Raw genomic sequence first — 20,042 nt, 5'->3', positions numbered from 1 at the left:
TTGCACAATTAGCTGCAATTGAATTTTTGAAGCCGAATGCTTTGCTGTGTGCAGCCAGCCATGTAAGCATTTCTGATGAGATGCTGGAGGTCAAATATGATGCAAGGCTGACACAATGTCTGCAACTGCATATGTTTTGCCATTCAGATGCCCAAGATTCTCAAGATATTTTATAAAGTTACTTTTTGCTAGTGGAAACTGTGTGTGTGAGAGAGAGTTTTGGTGTGCTGTCCTTTTATATTTCTAAAAATGTGAACTAGGCTTCTCATTTTATAGGTTTGTATTTCAAATAAAAAGCCAGTGTTCCAGAGAAAAATAACTTTTTGGCAGACACCTTATCCAATTTCCTCCAATTCTGGCACCTTTATCAGTGCTGGTTTGGCACCAGGTTTCTCATTTCCACACTTCAGTACTTGCCACAAAAATGACACTTCCCATCATGCTGTGCTCTGTTGTTCTTGCCATCTAATCTTCTCTCTCATGGGGCTGCCTTGGGAGACCTGGGATTGCTGTGTGTCTGTCACTGCATCATTAATTAAACATGTTCAGGTGCACTGGATCATCCCATCACATTCAGCATATGATCCCATAAGATTACAAGGGGAAATTGGGGTGGTTTCATCCCATAAGGAAAGAGCAGAATGTCCATAAATAACCATTCACATTTCATTGAATCAAATGAAAACCACTGGAAGAAACTCAATGGCTCTTTTTACAAAGAGTGTCTAAATAAATTGGTCGACAAAACCCAGCTTTGACACAGCCTTGTTTTCAAATATCCAAACATTTAAATGAACATAGCTGACTTTTCATGTGTGGTAGATCTTTTTGACTAGAGTCCTTTGGAGTTTGTCCATCAGTTAACATAAAGATGGGACAAACATCTAAATGGGAACACAAAATGCTAGGTCAGGTGCAGTCATGAGTTTGATTAAGGTTTACTGGGAATGGCAAGAGGGAAAATGAACAAATAGCAATTCTCTACAGCTGTCTCACTGATCCAAAATTGCTTTGCTCAAATGAAATACCAATTATGGCAGGCCTGCAGGACTGGAGGCCTATTAAGCTGAGTGTGTGCATGTCTAGCCATCAGGGTACTTACTGGTTTATCTGCCCTGCTTGGGGTGGCAAAATCAGAGAGGTTCCCAAACACCTGGCAGGTCACAATGGTGTGATTGTGCTTGACTTGCTTGATTACAAGTTTATGAAGGGCTACATATGGCTGCATCAGCCTAGTCATCCCTGAGAGGGATCGCAGAGTGCATTCCTCCAGTCTGGCAATAGCTTCTAGGTACCCACACTAGAATGTTGTACAGAAGGGAGTCAATCAACAGCAGCTAATACTGGGGCTTGTTGCTGGTGGTAGCTGCTCTTTGGGGCTGACTCTGCTCTGCTCCTCATCCTCAGATGGGATTGCCCTCTGACTGCTGTTCATATCTAGGCCTACAGTCCTATTTCAGGCTTCTGGCTGTAACTCTTTCTGGCACTTCCCATATGTTTTCGTGAATTTAGTGTTTTCAGAATTAAGTGAGCCATCAGTGAACTAATGGCATCGTGTTACCTCTGCCCCAGCTTTCTTCATATCTGCCAGTTTTAATTTATCAGCCCGCATTATTTAAATTGGTGTTTTGAGGTTTCTGGGTATGATTATCAATTTATACTTTCAGTTTTTCTGTAGTGCATTATATAAGGCACCAGCATCTTTCCGGATTATTTGAAAGGTTTAGAAAAATAACAAGGGCATGAGTTAGGGAATGGAACATGCAAGGCTAGCACCACTGCTTTTGCTTTCTCAGTGGCCACAAGCAGCCATAAAAGGCATAGCAGCTTGGTTTGCATTTCTTGGCTTTCTTGTAATTTTCTTAGAGGTGGTTTTGTTCATCGGTGGCTTGTTTAAAAAAAGTCCCATTGACTGACACCTTATTTCCCTCTCTCAACTTGGAAAATAACTTCTCTAATTCCAGATGAGGCACTCTCAGCAACCAGAGCTTCACATTTCCAGGAGTGGCATTGAAAATACAGCGCAATGCAAAAAGTCCAAAGGACCCTAACTCAGATTTGTCCCATGTGGTTAAAATAATTAGTTCTTCTAATATTGTGGAAAGATGCAGCAGGGTTTGAGGGTCTGAATGGTACTTCTGACCCACAAGATTGCATGAAACTAGGATCTAGTATTCCCTGACATTTTACTGTGCCCTTCCTCAAGCCCCTAGTGGTTAGGGATGCTCAAGGATTTAGTGTGGTCTTTATTTTTAAATAAACTAACCTGATTTATGCTTCCTGAATTAAAGTGGGAACTGGAACACAGTTCTTAAGCTCAAAAAGCAAGCTAACAAAAGACCCAGCCCCTACTAAAAGGTGTTTAAAATGTTACATTTAAGGGGTCAAAACCAGCTTGAATTTGTGTGAGCATTTTCTTTTTTTAAAAAAAGTTCAGACCGATGCGGAATAGGACAGAACAGACTTATGAATGAACACATGTGAAAGTGACACAAATTTTTTAATTTTATTGGAATTTTATTTACAACATAACACAACCCCCCCCACCCCCCTAATACACAAATAAACCCTCATTAAACGTGGACATAACATACAGTGAGCATAACATACAACAATACAAACAACAAAATAAAAGACTTCCTTTATCCTGTATCTGGCCTCCTTATTTACTACTTATAAGCTGTTTCCTTTATGAATACTTAAGATTTTTCTAATTATAACTTAAATATCCACAAAGTCTCCTACAGACATTAATCAAAACAAGTCCAGGTATGTATTTTAGGGCACTGTTTTGTGAAGTATTCTCTGCACTTTCCCCATGCTTTTTGAAACTTTTGTCTAGTGTGATCTCTAATTGCCTCTGTTAATCTAGCCAGTTCAATATACCCTAACAGTTTGTCTTGCCATTCCTTTTTCGTTGGCACAGTTTCTTTTTTCCAGTTTTTAGCAATTAGGATCCTTGCCACTCATGTGGCATAGAGGAATATTTTCTGATCTTCTCTTGCTATAAAAGAAAGTGACACACAAAAAAGAACAGACTTGCTTCTCTATCCTTCGTTGTGAAGAGAGGAATTATTGAGACTCTTAATATCAGGACTGTGAGTTCGAGCCCAGCATTGGGCAAAACATTCCTGCACTGCAGGGGGTTGGACCAGAAGACCCTCATGGTCCCTTCCAAGTCTGTCATTCTATGATTCTAGGTTGAACCTTCCTGCTTGTACAGATGTTTTTGCCTTATTACCAAGCAGCACCTGCCCCGTGTGCTTCACTGATCATCCTTTCTGAAGTTGTCTGTATATCTCAGCTGCTTTACATATATTTATGCAACATAGGGCAAATCTGTTTTTATTTATTGCATGTATATTTCATGCTTCCTCCAGGGAGCTCAGGTTGGCACCTTCCCTTGCTTTTGCCTGTTATTTACTTTACCTATGGTGTGTCACTGAACTTCATAAGGCGTACAAAGTTCCTGCTCACATCTTCACAGAATGTGTGTGTGTAGGAATGATTTTCCCCACTGTTTTTGTGTGTATTGCAAAACCAAAAGTAATTTCCATGACAATGTTAAAAACAGAAGACCAAATCACTCTGCCACCAGCTAGCACTGCAAGTGTCATTCATCATTATCAGAATTAATTATGTCCCTGTGCCCAAATTCTTACTTGCAGTAGGCTGGGATGTGCACACCCAACCACCCACCTCTCTACCCTTCACCCAGGCAAGTGTAAGACGTTATCAGAGGTCAAGGACACATTTCAGCCAGGTAAAAATGCTCATGTGGGGCGAAATAAGATAGGAGAGGGGCTGTATCCTGGGATGATGATGTGGTAGGGTGTTGCGTAGGAAGAGTTCCAAAGATACAGAGGACTGGAGAGCAGCACTTGGCTCGTGGGCCTGAAGTTCCCCACTCCTCTCCTAAACGAATTCATACTTTATATCATAACCTTCTGATACAACTGACTGAGGCCTCGGCTGTTTGTTTCTGTGTATGGATTTTCTCTATCCTTTTAGCTAATCCAAGCAGCAGAATATCCAGGACTCATGAGAAGATGTGGAAGCTGATTGGCAAAACACACAGGAAGAATTGGGATGTTTATGACCCAATTGCAATGCAAGGCCTCTGTTTGGAAGATCCTGTCACATAATTCCACTCCATTTCCACATTAATCTGCATTTTTAACCACCTCCCCTCAAAATACATATTTATACAGCACCAACTATGTACTAGCAGATTGCAAAATTTCATAGGCAAAAATAGAGGGGTCCTTGCTCCCCTGAAAGCTTACCATTTAAAACAGACAATGGGGAAAACAGCAGTGACAGGATTGATGTGGACAAATGCATTACAGCTTGCTTATATTTGAGAATGAGGATTAACAGGATAAGCCAAAGGCTCTGTAGGAAAGAAGAGTTTTGAGAGGGCATTTGAAGGAGAGGAGAAAAACAAATAGCTTGTAAATGAAAACTCCTAGAACTTCCTAATTCCCACAGAAGAAACAAGCACAAGTACAAATATAATTTTGAGTTATGTTTCCAAGTCTGAATAACTTTGCACACATCAGTAGGAGAATCCTCATTCACCCTCTCCTATCACTTATGGTGAAACCCCACATGGAAGGAGATGCTCATATCAAATCCTGTTATCATACTATGTTATCACACTGAAGACCTATGAGATAAATTTGAGATCTATGACCTTGCAAACCATCAACTAGCAGAGTGCACTCTGGGCATGGAATCTGAGGTGAAATAAATGTTCTTAATTCTGTTTTTGGAAATCCAAAATTTTGAGAAAATAATTTAGTATAAAACATTATTTATATTCTTATTTTAGTATCCTACTTTTTTCATACAGTTAATTTCCAGGAGGTCTGCTGTCCATGCATGGGCCAGATCCATAATGGCAAAGTGGTGGCCTTATGGGACTTCAGACCACACCAAAGCCTCCTCTGCTTTTGTCATGGGTAAGTGCAGTCACAGCAAAGGGAATCCAGGCCTTGTAGCACTGTTTTCTTTTCTTTTTAATATGGGCCCAAGATACATTCTGTGTTTCTCATTTTTGTGACATAAATATTACCAGTTTTATTTTTCTAGAAAAAGAGGTGCCAGAACTCACCGTGAACACCTCCCTTGTTCTTTTATAATGGCAATGGAGGCCACCTGAGAGGTGCCAAAACTGAGTTCTGACAAGTTCTGGCTGAAAAAAACCCCTGGATGTTACTGGTCTTCACATTCTTCTCCAAACAAAGTTGTTCATGGGAACAGCCATGGTATATATTTCTATTAGACCTGCAATCTATAATCATTTTTGAGGTGTAGGTGGGTTCCCATGAGGCAAGACACAGTGATAACAGCAGTAACTTTTATTGAACTACATAATTGGGAAACAGGGGCAAAGCAACTGTTTATATACATTCCTGAAAGCCTGGGCCACTCCCACTCCCACTGTGATTGGCTGTCTAAATTTCCAAGCTGTGAATCACGACTCAGAGTTCAAGGGCCAATGGCAGAGGCCCAAATCCTGAAATGTTCTGTGATTGGACATCATGTATTGAATCAGAACACAGGAGCTTAGAATCCTTAGTCCATATTCAAGCTCAGGCAAACACAAACCACTGAATACATAACAATTTTAATCAGTAAATTCATGAACTAATGTTCCATGGAGAAATCCTGAACATAAGAAAGTGGCATAAAGCAATTTGGTCTTAGTTAAACCAGTGTAAAGTTACACCAGATCCACACTTGGTTCAGCAGCAGGGCTACTGCTGTCTGAATCAGCATAGGTCTGGCAGAGGCAACACAGACCTTTAAAATGTTTTTTGTGTTACAGCACCCTTTCTGCCAACTTGACTTATGCAATTCAGTCTTGTGAGCTGAATTGGCTTAGGATGCAGCCAACACCCCCCAATCCCCAGTCTGACCACCACCATGACCCTGGATGGCTCCCCTTTTAGGGCTTATGGCATTTACGATTTGCTGGGCTCATCTTAGTTGGATAGGGGAGATGTGCCAGCATATCTTTGACTGACCTGAGGATCAGAGAGCTAAGCTGTGGTAGCCCAGAAGCACCAGGAACCTCCTGCCTCACCTGGAGATCTGCTGGATCCTAAGCTGCTCATTCCATACTGAAGTGCATTGTGCCCACAGTTGCGTAACATGATTCTATCTACATTTATGTACAGTATGAGACATATTTGCCCAGTACATCTAACTTGCCTTATCTCCCTTCCAGAGCATTTGGAAAGCCATCTCTGTCCGTGCTGGGCAGGTGAATTCTTCACCCTGGGTGATCTGAACTGTTATAAAACGTATTTTGACCACTCCTTTCAGACTTGAAAGCATTTCTTTGCACAGTGATAGTGATGTATTACAATTTCAATACTTGGAAAATGTTTCAAAATAATTTTTTGCTTGTTGTCTAATCAGTTTGGGTTACGGGATAGCATACATTTTGACCACATATTTTCTTGACCACATATTTTCACCCTGGAGAGCCAGTGTGGTGTAGTGGTTAAGAGCGGTGGTCTCATAATCTGGGGAACCGGGTTCGCGTCTCCGCTCCTCCACATGCAGCTGCTGGGTGACCTTGGGCCAGTCACACTTCTTTGAAGTCTCTCAGCCCCGCTCACCTCACAGAGTGTTTGTTGTGGGGGAGGAAGGGAAAGGAGAATGTTAGCCGCTTTGAGACTCCTTAAAGGGAGTGAAAGGCGGGATATCAAATCCAAACTACTACTCCTCCTCCTCCTCCTCTTCTTCTTCTTCTTCTTCTTCTTCTTCTTCTTTTCAGTGCTGACTTTAACAATAAACTGTGATCCAACATTTCATAAAACAAGCAGTCCCATTATAAATGAACATATATTTTGCAGAACTAATACCATAGTGGCATAGTTGCATTCACTGAAGTTGTAAGATGCTTAAGAATGCATGCTTTAAATCCAGTTCTTTAGCAGAGATTAACTGAACTCCTAGTGGGAATCACGTTTAAAACACTTCCTTATGTGCTCAATTAATGAAAAAAGAAAGCTGTATCATGTTTTTAGCTAAAGACTCCAAGGGGATTATTTAAGAGGTATTTGTCATCTTGAATGCATTCCTTGGCTGTCTAAAATTACTTTTATGATCACATTATCTATTCATTCCAACCAGCAATCCTAACATAAAAAACAAAAACTACTTAAATAACCCCAGGAGCCAACAGCATTATGGTTTTATGTGATTACATATAGCATAAATATAGGTACTCTATAAATGTAAGTACATTTGTACATACACCTCTTGACTAAATTATGAGAAAGGGGTGGAGGAGGAGGAGAACAAGTTTCTAAAAAACACAGAACTTAATATTGCACATGAGATTGGTAATTTGCCAAATGTTTGCTCACATAACGTCTAGTTCAAAGTTTAGCAGAATGTGAAGATAATGTTAAGTCTATTAAAAACACCATTAAAATAATTTGTTTTTAATTGAATAATGAAATTAAGGCTATCAAGTAAGGCTTCCATTTTGCTGACATTTTCCCAATCACTGTAGATGGCTAGAAAATACTTTCTTAAATGAGCAGTAATGGCCTGGATGGTTGGTTGTTACCTCCCCCCCCCCCCCCCCGCTCTTATGGGGCTGCAGAGAAGCAGTCTGTGCATACGAAGTCCTAGTATGATTGGTAGGCTAAATTGTGTCCTCCAAATCATGGAGAGCCACGTGTTGCGGTGAGATCACCAAACTGCCTTCTTGTTGCTGGGGCGGGCCCGTTTGGATGACCTCCTCACCTCATTGGTTGCCTCTTTGTTACTGGGGGAAATTTTCTGTTGGTTTGGGTTTGATTGGCAACTAAGGGGCTATTTAGGGGCTGCCCGAAGCGAAGTACTTGATCTTTCGCATCATGCAGTGGATCTCCCTCCTTCCCTATAATTTAAGGTTGTGTTTTTGACCTTGCTATGCCTGTCTAGGGGTCGTCTGTTTTTGGAGCAGGGGCCCAGTATGAATTTTGCCACTTGGCTGATTGGCTGCTGCCATTTGGTTTCTGCCTACCGTGTAGCAAATCGTCACAACTTGGTAAGGTTGGCGGTTAGACATTGGTTCATTCTTTGGTGGAGGGGATTATGGATTGGCTGTGCCTGCCCCTCATTTTTGGTTGCTGCTGCTAGGGAATTCCGTTAAAGGAATCCAGGGGCGCGATTTGCTCTGTCCGATCCCCTCTCTTGGGTAGGGCCATGCCAGAGTTCCTGGGAGCATCTGGGGTGAACTAGGAGTCAGAAATCCGCCTCTGTGCTCCCCCAGGATGTTTTCCCTTACTGACCTCTGGAGGTTCCAGGTGTCAGTCCTGTTCCTGCCGGTGCAGGTAGTCCGACCCAATGCCTAAGCAACCACTCACCTGCTGTAATAAATAAAGTTGTGGCCAAATTAATGCCAAAAATCTTAAACAAATATTCTGTGTCCTGCGTGATTTATTTTGGAGAGGGTCTGGGGGTCTTCACATGCAACAGTCTGATTCTGTAAATGGCAGCTTCATGTGATGGTGTTTGCCAGCTCCTCCATGCTATTCATGCAGAATTATCAGTTCAACAGTTAATTGTAAAATCAAAATCATTAAATTGCTGCTTGCTGCTTCTCTGTTTCACACAATGAAACATTTCTTTGCAGGCAATCCTGTCTTAAATTATGAGAATTGTGGGCACAGTTCAACCCAAGCAGCTGCCTCCACAGTGATTCAGCTCTCCCCCTGAGCCCTCCACTGGCTGCCACCCCGCCAAAGATCTTTTACCGTGGGGTCCAGCAAAGACTGGAGGATCCCAGCAGGTCATTATAATCCTCTTCCCCCCTTGCAGGGAGTGATGGGACTGGTTTACAAGCCGTCCACCACCTGCTACAAGAAACAAGGAACATTATTTATTGCTTTTAATTTAACCCATCCTTTCCTACCAGGAAAAGAACAATACGGTTGAAAAGGCAAAAGCTCACCCCATCCACAATGAACCCTCTTGCCCCAAGTGCCCCTCTGGAGTGTGTGTGTGTTTGACCCACAAAAGCAGTTTTGCCAGATGCAATACTTCAAAGCAGACACTATTGCAAGCTAATGGATGGTTTCTGATTATACAGAAGTAGAATCAACAAATGACAAGGTAATTGGTGCAGAAAAGCCCCAACCCCTCTAAATGTGCAAGCTCTGGTTGGTTTAACTGATAGATAAATCAATGAAAATCATGCTTCTAAATAGGTTTTTAGGTCACATCCACACCATACATTTAAAACACATTTATGTATACCACTTTAATAGTCATGGCTTCCTGGGAATTATTGTTTACCCACCACAAAGCTATAATTTCCAGCACCCATAAAAAATAGTTCCCAGAAAAGGGGAAGCCATGTGCTTCAAACTTATGATGTGGAAGTTACATTGGTAAAGTGTGTTCTCCAACAAATGAGAGCACGTGTTGTGGTGTGGGCCGCCAGGCCAGGCCTCTTGTTGCCAGGCAGGTTAATAGTTGTTGCCTGGCATTATGATTGGGTAACCGGGTTGCTGGGGCAAATTGTATGTTGCAAATTGGGTGGGTGGGACCATAGTCTTTAAATATTGGTGCGCTCTGGTTTCTCTTTCTCTTTGCAGAGGGCATCGGATCACCCACCCGCCCGCCCGCCCTCTTTTCCGGTTGACCTTGCTTTGCCTGTCATGGGGTTGTCTGCTTTGGAGCAGGGGCCTAGTAGGAATTTTGCCATTTGGTGATTGGCTGTGCCATTTGGTTTTTGCCTACTAATCAGCAATTCGTCACAACTTGTAAGGTTGCGGTTAGGCATTGGTTATAATATGCTGGTGGTGGAGGGGTCAGGCTAGGCTGTGCCTGCCCCTCCTATTGCGCTGAAGGGAATTCCGTTAAAGGAATCCTGGGGCTTGCCACGATTTCGTCCAATCCCTGTCATGGGACCAGGGCCGTCCAATCCCTGTCATGGGACCAGGGCCGGCAAGCTTTCGGGGAGCTGCTGGGGTGAGCGGCGTGGGTCCGACGCTTAGCTCAAATGACCCCCAAGTTTGACTTTCCCTTCTACCAATCGGACCTCGGGATGTCAGTTCTGTCCCAGGCGGGGGGACAGATAGTCATAACCAATGTCTAAACAACCACTCACTGATTTTGTATTTTAATAAAGTTGTGGCTAAAATAGTGCCCAAAAACCAAAACTAAAATTACGTGTTATGTGTGAAGTTATTTGAGGGGTGGCCTGGGGACCTACACACGCAAGTCACAGTAAGTTCAGTTGAGAGTAGGATTGCAGCATAGGGTTTCAGTAAGAGCAATTTTATATTTGGCAAGGGTAAATGTATGGGGACAAATTTATTTGGGGTGCATAATCTTCAGGTACAAGAGGCCACCGCCATGTGAAAGCAAAGTAGGTCTGGATCTGTTCAGGGCTTGGATGGTTGTCTGCCTGGGAACCAAATACTCTAAACTGCCCTTTGTTCTTTGGATGAAGGGCAGTACATAAATTTAATAGATAGTAGTAGTAGTAGTATGCTACTCCAGTTTCCATGAAGACAGCAGGGCAGAATAAGCAGAACAACCCAGGCAGGAAAACAAATAAAATTTGAATCCTATAGGGAAATGTTATAGGAAATGGAAAGCTTTGATTTCTTCTAATAATGCTAGATCCTGCTTTTCGTCACTTGTAATTTACCTGTTTCAATTGTTCAGAGAGTTATCTGCAAATATATGTGAATTATAATGTAAACAGATATGAAAATTATAATTGGTTAGACCAGGGTTTCCCCGCTGGGGGCCATATGGCCCCCTGGGGCCCCCAGGATATTCCAAGGGGGCCACAGGTAAAAATGCATAAATGGGGAGGGGGCGCTGTTTCTGTAGGTTTCCTCCTCCATGTCAAATAACTGGGGTCAAATAAGTGTTGTTTACTTTTTATAATACATGGAAGATGGATCTCCCTCTGGAGGTTCTGGACTCTCCTTCCTCAGAGGTTTCTAAGCAGAGCTTGGAAGGTCGTCTGTCCTGGACGCTTGAGCTGAGTTTCCTGCGTTGCAGGGGGTTGCACCTGAAAGATGACCTTCAGCGTCTTCCAGCTCTATGATTGCATGATTCTATGTTTTTCTGCTTCAACAATATTTCATTATGTTCCTATCATTTTATGTAATTGTATTTTATATACATTATAAATAAATTATAAATAAAACATGCTCTATTTACAAACAAAACATTGAAACATTTCTACAAGTAGGATGGGGGGCATGGGCATAGCCAGGATTTTTGATAGGGGGACAGGCTTTTATTGAGGGGGGAGAACCTCTGATTTGTATTGATTTGTACTTATTGGGGGGGTCAGCTGCCCCTCTGCCCCACTGGCTATGCCGGGGGGGGGACCACATGAAGGAAACAAGGTCAGAACGGGGCCACAGTCGGAAAAAGGTTGGGAAACACTGGATTAGAAGGAACAGAGTCAACTGCCATTCTTTATTTATTTGAGTTGCGTATCAAGGTCCCCAAGCCACCCCAATAAAACACAATTCACACAGAATTTTTGTTAAGGTTTTTGGCATAATTTTGGCCGCAACTTTATTAAAATACAAGAAATGTGAGTGGTTGCTTAGGCATTGGTTGCAACTATCTGACCCCGCACGGGGGCAGACTGACATTTGCACACCTGCAAAAGTCAGAAAGGGAAAACATTTTGGGGAGAAAGATGGAGCTGGGTACCATGCCCTCACCTCTCCCCAAATGCTCCCAGGGGCTCTTGCATGGCTCTAGCCCCTTGACAGGGGTTTGGACAAAAGCATGGGGAGCCCCTGGGTTCCTTTAACGGAAAACCCTTGCAGCAGCATTTTGGAGGGGCAGGCACAGTCAAATCCATACCCCTCCACCAACCAATTTTAACCAATGCCTAACCGCAACCTTACAAGTTGTGACGATTTGCTATGCAGTAGGCAAAAACCAAATGGCACCAGCCAATCAGCCAAATGGACAAAATTCCTACCGGGCCCCTGCCCCAAGAGCAGACAACCCCATGACAGGCATAGCAAGGTCAAGCGAACAACCCTAAATATAGGGAGGGTGGGCGGATGATCCGATGTGCACAGCGAAAAGAGGAAGCTCAACACTGTGTGCAGAGAATAGCTGTCAATCACAAAATGGCAACATCAAATTCTCCCCAATGACAAGAGGAGCCCAATCGCAATGATGGCCAACTACCTTTACCTGCCCAGCAACAGTGGGATGTCTTGCTAGATCCCACTGCAACACGTGCTCTCTATGAAGGAGAACACGCTTTGTGCTAAAAACTATCTGAGGTGAGGGAAAGAAAGAGCATAGCTCAGACAGAAACTTCCTGGTGCTATTCCAAGTGTCTTCAGGTGGGGCTAAGAAATACCATTGTCTGAAACCTAAGAATGCTTTCACCAGTCAGGGTGGCCAGAATAGAAATTTAGAACTGATTAGGAGAACAAAATGACAGTTTTTCTAGCTTTTTAATTTCAGTGAGTGTAAAATAAAAAGGAAAGGTATGATTAATATGACCCTGTCAAATATTATTAGGCCCCAAATTACCTTTCTGCTTTTTACATCTCTAATGACACACGATTAGCCCTGTATAGGGAGGTTTTTAACAGTTGGGTGTTTTTAGATATACTGTAAGCCAGCCAGAGTGGCTGGGGAAATCCAGCAAGATAGGTGGGGTATAAATAAAATTATTATTATCATTATTACTATCCATTTTGCTGCTACATCCATCAACACAAATTTTGCAGCCATACTACTAGTAACTATATCCTTCCCCATGTCTGTTTATTAATATATTTTCACCTATATCATAGAAACAGAAAGTAATCTAAAATATATTTCATATGCATTTCTACCTGGAAACTTTGATTCTAAATTAGGATATATGTAGAATTACCTTTAAAGAAATGTATGGACATCCATTTTTCTAATAGTGCAAATCAAGTGTCAATACATTTTGGTTACATGCAGGACATTTTCGGATTAAAGTGTTCTTAACCAAATGTTTTCTGTACAAATATGGCACTTTCATAGAATTGCCCTCCTGAAAGCGCCCCAAGTACTTTAAAAAAGATTGTTTGTGAACATTTTCAGTCACAGTGTTTCACCTCTGGAGTCCAACGACATTTGGAGAGCTTTAGGTTGCCCCTGAGATACATGTTGAAGTCACTGAGGGATGAAGAAAAAGGAGAGCACATGAAAAGATGCACTTTAAAGAGTTTTTTAAGGACCAAAACTTTTTAAGTTGAATTGTCTTACTGGGGAAAATCATAAGTATTCAACTTGACATAGCTGTAGAAACTCAGTAACAAAAGCACTCGTGTGACATTTTAACATGTTTAAAACAATTAAATAAAAAAGGCCGTGACAAAAAATGGGACTAACTAAAGACCAGCAAATAAAGCATGTAAAAATAATAATTGTTAATCTCTTTAAGAACAGCAACTGATGATGTGACGTAAAAGGTATCAGTGCAGTTTATGGGTTAATCAAGAGGGTTTAGCCAGCCCCCACACACAAAATGTAACTAAATATGTAAATGTTCACAAAAAACATGTAATCACTTGAAACAGGATGTTCATTGAAACACAGCTTATGAGCAATGAAAACTTCCTTCCTTATAATCCTAAGTATTTATACTTATACTTTATGTTTTATGTGTTTTTGGCTTTACCAGAATTGGTTTCATCAGTATTGTGTTGACATTTCCACCAACAGAAACACATCAGGACACCTGGACTTGCTTGGAACCTGAGCTGCTTGGTGCGGATAAAACAGGCTGGGAAGGACAATGTGGCAAGCTGAAAAGAAGAACAATTGATAAGTACACTCTTCCGGTACCCCACTTCTCTGCTTCAATTTGCACTCTCTTGCATCACTTGCAATAGAAAAGATGTGTGGGCTAAGATAAATGAGCTTAATTGTCTAACCTCATATTTAGCGTGTCCCTGCCATTTGGAAGGGAAGAGGCACTGGTCTACAAATGTGCTGAAATATAAATGGATTAATGGAAGTGGCCAAAAGCTCAGCTGTTCTGTAAAACAATACAGGACCTTTACTGGTCCTTGGCAGTACATCCTCCCCATCTAGATTTAGGCTTGAAAGACCAATTAAACGTGTGTGTGCAAAGGAAGGCTGGTTGCAAGCATTGCACCATTTGTGACAGTGCACAATTTCTTGCTGATCGCAATCACTTAAGGTATCGGTGCTAGCTTCCCATTTCTGAGATTTGTGGATCTTTAACTGGCTGTTCTTTTTTAAAAAAAATAATTAAATCTTATACTGTGTATGCTGTAGTCAGAGATGTTTCTACAACTTGGCATAGTGTACTACTCTGACACTGTTGATATGAGCTGGCAATCAGCTAATGGGCACATGGGAAATCATATCTGATAGGAAGGCCTGATAGGAAGGCCTCTATGCAATAATTGATGTGACATGATACCATCACCAAAGTTATTCTTGGGAAATAGTAACAGTTGATTTTGAATACTTTGACACTTCACAGATACCTGTCAACTTTCTGTCTGATGAGGGGCATGTTTACTTGTCCTGAATTGTTATGAGAACATGCAGTATCTAGTAAAGCTGTATTCCAATGCTTTCGTTCTTGGGTTAAGATGCCCATTTGCTGTTGGCAAAAGTTCTGCATGGGATTATAAAGGCCTAAATGAATAGAGAATATCCACAGCTATTAGACAGAGTGTGCCCAGGGCATCTATCCTAATAGTTATAGTGTGCCCAATGAAGCTTTGAGCTGGACTGAGGAATCAAAGTAAGCTATATTGAAATCAAAATATGAGGTCACCAGCTGCCCACCAGCAGAAGATAAATACATCTTTTTGCACTGCCAAATGGTGAAACATCATGGAATCAGTGAAGTGTAATATTATGCCTAGGTTTCTCATGCATTTCTTCAGTGTTTGGCGCAATATGCCTAAGTGGCTGATATGCCATAAATCTCTAATGTACCTTCATGTCTGAGAGGTGGCCAAAGACAAAGCAATAGTATTATACATCATAGGCATTAATGTATAATACTTAACTGCCTCTTCAAACTGGTGGTGGTGTTGGTTTGGTGGTTTGTGTTTTCTCCTCTATAAAAGTCCTTTTACTGCTCAATGAATTCAGATTATCAGTTTGACACAGTAATTGAAGTGACGTGACAGCATCACCAGAGTTATTCTTGGGACACAGTGACTGCTGATTTTAAATATTCTGACACTTCACAGATACCTGTCATGTTTACATCTTGCCCTGTTCTCTGTAAAGGGGACATAACTCAGCAGTAAAGCATGCAAGCAATCTCAAGGTTAATTATTTCCTAGTACCTCCAATTAAAGGATATTGGGTAGCAGCGCTTTATTAGACCTTTGCCTCAGAATCTGGCCAGTTTCAAATGGAGAAGACAACACTGAGCTTGATAGACCAATGGCCTGACTCAGTATAAGATAGATTCATAGCTTTAAAAAAAAAGTTGTAGGTGAATTGTGTTTCTCACCTCCTTGAGTGGGTTTTCCAAGTTTGCACTCCTGGGCACTTTCACAAATATGGATAATTATTTTTATTTCAGATGTTCGGAGCTCAGAATTTGGAAGACTAAACACTGGTGTATCTAAAGCTCTTATTTATTAATCATAAAAATAAAATTTTGCTACTAGTTAACAAATCAAGCAGATGTATGAATTATCAACAAGTAATTAATCTCATTTCACAGTGCCTTTAAAACCTGCCTTCAGAGCCTTAAATATAGTTGCTGCAGTCACTGTTCCTAGTTGCTAGCCTGCACTGATGACTGCAGTCACCTCTCAGCAGTACAAAACACTTCATGGCTGCAGGGCCCTCTTTTTTTTTTTTAATGCTTGGGCTAGTCCTGCCCAGTAGACATGGAAGTACTTACCAGCCATACCCCTTGGCAGACTTGCAAATCATAGAATCATAGTGTTGGAAGGAACTCAACCCTCTGCAATGCAGGAATCTCAGCTAAGGCATCTATGAGAGATGGCCATCCAACCTCTGCTTAAAAACCTCCAATAAAGGAGAATTCACCACCTCCCAAGGGAGTATGTTCTACTTTCAAAAAGCTCTTACTGTCCAAAAGTTCTTCCTGATGTTGAGTCAGAATCTCCTTTCTTGTAACTTGAAGCCATTGGTTTGTGTCATACCCTTCAGAGCAGGTGAAAACAAGCTTGCTCCATCTTCCATGTGACAGCCCTTCAGATATTTGGAGATGGCTATCATATCTTCTCTCGGGCTCCTTTTCTCCAGCCTAAACAATAGCCTGCTCACTCAACCATCCTGCATAAGGCTGGGTTTCCAGACCCTTGATCATCTTGGTTGCCTTCCTCAGCACACCTTCCAGCTTGTCAGCATCCTTCTTAAATTGTGGTGCCCAGAATGGGACACAGTATTCCAGGTGTGGTTTAACCAAGGTAGTACATAGAGGTACTATTAGTTCCCTTGATCGGGATACTATACGTCTGTTGGTGCAACTTAGAATAGTGTTAGATTTTTTCAGCATGAATCTGAAAGTTACTTACATACATGGGGGATGGTAGCCTAGGTCAATCAGGATTCTTGTCCACATAGAGCACATAGATGACCAAACTTGGCCCTCCAGCTGTTTTGGGACTACAAGTCCCATCATCCCTGACCACTGGTCCTGTTAGCTTGGGATGATGGGAGTTGTAGTCCCAAAACAGCTGGAGGGCCAAGTTTGGCCATCACTGACATAGAGGGAGTCCTACCTGTGTACTACTTAGACTTTCAGAATGATGCTACTCAATCACCAGACCAGCGCATATTGGCATCTGGGAGTGGAGAGAACTGTTTCACATGTTCCATACCCATGGTTACCAAACATCTGACTTTTGTGTCACAAAAATACAGATTCCCTTCCAATTTCACATCCCTCCCTTCTTTGCAGATTAATACTGTGAACCCAAAAGTTTTTTTTTTTTTTAATGCAAAGCTGGGAGCTAGAAATAAAAATGGAATGAAATATTAGCCAAGGGTAGGGGATTGAGATTTGAATTATGCAACTTTCTCCAACAGGAAGGTAACAAGGTATACAATGCAGAGTAAACAAGGTGGTCCCTTTTAGCTTAAAATGGCAGAATGCTGACTCTTAGGGTGGTCTTCCCAGAGACCTGCAAGTGACAGGGCCCTTTGACCCTAACATAAGCTGGCGTGAGCATTGTAGTTTTTGACATGACAGTGATTATTCCTGTTAACATAGTACTGCAATCACACCAAAGAATGCGCTTTGAACGAGTGTATGTGCAACGATGTCTAATGATGCTAACTTGTGATTTTTCAGCTGCAATTTTTTTTTGGGGGGGGGGGTCTAACTTAGGAAGCCAATATCAATTCGCAAATAAAGGCAGTTTGCTAAGAATTGGCTGGACATAATAAAAGTTCCCCACCTTTACGGACTAATGTGACAAAACCTATAACAAAGGGAAGAAACAAGCCACAATGTTATTTGGGAATTGTGGTGCAAGGCTTTAAGCTTATTGTGCAAAGGCTGGCCATGAATTTCTGTCACCCTCAAGTTTTTTACAAGGGTATTACTAGCTCTTCATTTCCTCTTGGGAGAGGCAACTAATACAGAGAAGGTGGGATATATAATCACTTCCACATTATATCCAAGCCAAGCCATTCATTTAACTATAAACTTTTGAAATCTCAATTTGGATTCTTACTTGGCAACATTCCAAAAGGCACATGGCCCAGTTCTTCAATCTGTAAAAATCATTTTGAATCCTGATTCTGTCCTCTGTGGCATTAGCTACCCCTCCCAGTTTGGTGTCATCTGCAAATTTGATGGGCTATTTATAAAGTTGTTTATAAAGACATTGAACAACAACAGGCCCAGGATGGAACCCTGCGGCACCCCACTTGTCACTTTCCCCCAGGATGACAAGGAACCATTGATGAGTACTCTTTGGGTTCAGTCAGTCAACCTGCTACAAATCCACCTAACCATTACCTTGTTCAACCCACATTTTACTAGCTTGCTTCCTCGCAAGAATATCACTTTCTCAAAAGCCTTACTAAAATCAAGATACACTATGCCCACAGCATTCCCCTGATCCACCAAGTTTGCAACTCCATCAAAAAAAAAAAAAATCCAATGTGATTGGTTTGGAATGACTTATTTTTGAGAAGCCCATGCTGAGTCTTAGCAATCACAGAATCCTTTTCTTAAATGCTCATAGACCAACTGTTGAATTATATGTTCTAGGACCTTTCCTACACAGTCTTCCTAGGCAGCTTCACAGAAAGGGTTATAACCATTCCACTCCACAATGTTCTTCATAGCTGCCATGTTATTAGCCTATTCCTTCAATAAAGTTGTGGCCAGTTTAATACAAGCTATCAGTGTTCTTTTTATTTCTTCTACTTGCAAACATTAAGAGTGTGGTTTCTGCTTATAAGCTGTTATTAGTCTATTGATCAGCAAATGTTTTTCTAACACTCTGGAGAGAAATAAGAACATTTTAATGGTATAATAGATCACAGGATCTCATACTGTGGAATGCACCTCTTCCCCATCCCAGGCAGGGGGAAAAGCATTTTGGGCAGTGGAAGTGCAAAGTCTTTAATAGAATACTGGGCATCACAGCATTAACATTTGTTTTGATCACTTATGGCTGCAGAGAGATGTAACTAGTACAGCAAGAAATTGAAACTTTTCTCTCTCATCACACCCTTATGCAACTTATGAGGGTGGATATTCAGAATTCATTTTGAAACATTTGGGAAGACGTAGTGGAATAATTCTCTGGTATTCATTTACCTATATGTTCCAGGAGTGATATTTTGAAGCCACTGGTACCGTTGTTGCGTTAGTGTATTTCAGATGGAATTTTTGAATTGTTATGGCTTTCTTTTGATGCCTTGTAATGGACCCTCCTAGAGAGTTTTTTGGTAGATGACTTGATGCTCTTTTGTCTTCTGGTTTCTTATGTTTTGGACACAAAGGGAAGCAGTGGAGGCCAAATCTGGCAGGTGGTGAGCAGTAACTGCTATTGCAGATAACATTTCGGATTATTGCTTTAAGTCAATTTATTATTCCAGCAAATGCTGGAAATGTTTGCTAGGATAAGGCCCAGATATGAATTTATGGGACTTAAAAATGCTAACTTTAAAGAAAAGGTGGACATTATGAAACCCCTGTTTTTTTCCTGCTAGTATTAAAAACCCCTTCCACACCATAGCCAGAGTGCTGCTATCATTGCTGTTGCTTCTATAGCGGACCTAATTAAGTGAGGTTTGAAAAAGAAATTAGCAGGGGACTCTTTTCATGAGATAGACATTAGCTAACATCTAGAGCTCAAGTTGCTGCCAGGCATACAGAAATTGGGGCAGGAGCCAGTAAAATTGGCATCTCTCTCTCTCATCTATCTATCTATCCATCCCACCCCTGCTCCATCGGTGGAGTGATCAAATATGTTGTTTTCTGCAGACTGTGGAGATTATGGAAGGAAAGAGGGGTAATTCTAAGGTACTCAGTTCTTAAGCAGCTTGGAGCTTTATTAGTTACAAGTATACAGTTTTGCCTAGTATGCTATAGGAATTTAGGCCAGTCCGCAGGAGCCAACTCCTAGAGGCCAAGGGGTATTCAGTCCCCCCCCCCCACTGATGGTGGGTATTGCCATTCAAATGGTGTCCATGCGTTGCATCATGTGATTGATTATGCAGGGCAGGGCTTACTTACCCCCCCCCAATATTTTTTTCCCAAGTTGACACCCCTGGACCAGTCATTGGGGTGCTACTATAATGATAACTGATTGTTGTTGTTTCGTCGTTTAGTCGTGTCCGACTCTTCGTGACCCCATGGACCAGAGCATGCCAGGCACTCCTGTCTTTGATAACTGATTACAGAACCATTAAAAAGTGAGCAACTGGGCAATAGCTGTGAGACCCTGGACTGCATGGGAAACTTTGTGCGGAACAGATCTCGATTTGTTAAAGGCAGGAATGATGGGTCCTAGAAAGCAAAACTGGAATTAGTGAAAAGTAGCCTCTGCAAGATTGGT

General features: G+C 41.6%; 2 long non-coding RNA genes across 2 annotated transcripts; both read left to right on the top strand.

The window, feature by feature from the left end:
* The first annotated feature begins 2,572 nt into the window (after nucleotides 1–2,572).
* LOC307214405 lies at nucleotides 2,573–10,517 on the top strand. Its single transcript, XR_013838046.1, has 4 exons — nucleotides 2,573–4,111; nucleotides 4,856–4,964; nucleotides 8,927–9,406; nucleotides 10,238–10,517. It is a non-coding gene; the product is annotated as an uncharacterized lncRNA (long non-coding RNA).
* A 1,646-nt stretch (nucleotides 10,518–12,163) lies between these two features.
* On the top strand, nucleotides 12,164–14,327 carry LOC307214521. The gene is made up of 2 exons (XR_013838184.1): nucleotides 12,164–12,290; nucleotides 13,717–14,327. It is a non-coding gene; the product is annotated as an uncharacterized lncRNA (long non-coding RNA).
* The last annotated feature ends 5,715 nt before the right edge of the window (nucleotides 14,328–20,042 follow it).

The sequence above is a fragment of the Podarcis cretensis genome, assembly GCF_951804945.1.
Source record: "Podarcis cretensis genome assembly, chromosome: 4".
Taxonomy (NCBI): Eukaryota; Metazoa; Chordata; class Lepidosauria; order Squamata; family Lacertidae; genus Podarcis; species Podarcis cretensis.
Note: the sequence above shows the minus strand (reverse complement) of the source record. Positions and strands in the feature narration are given on the sequence as shown.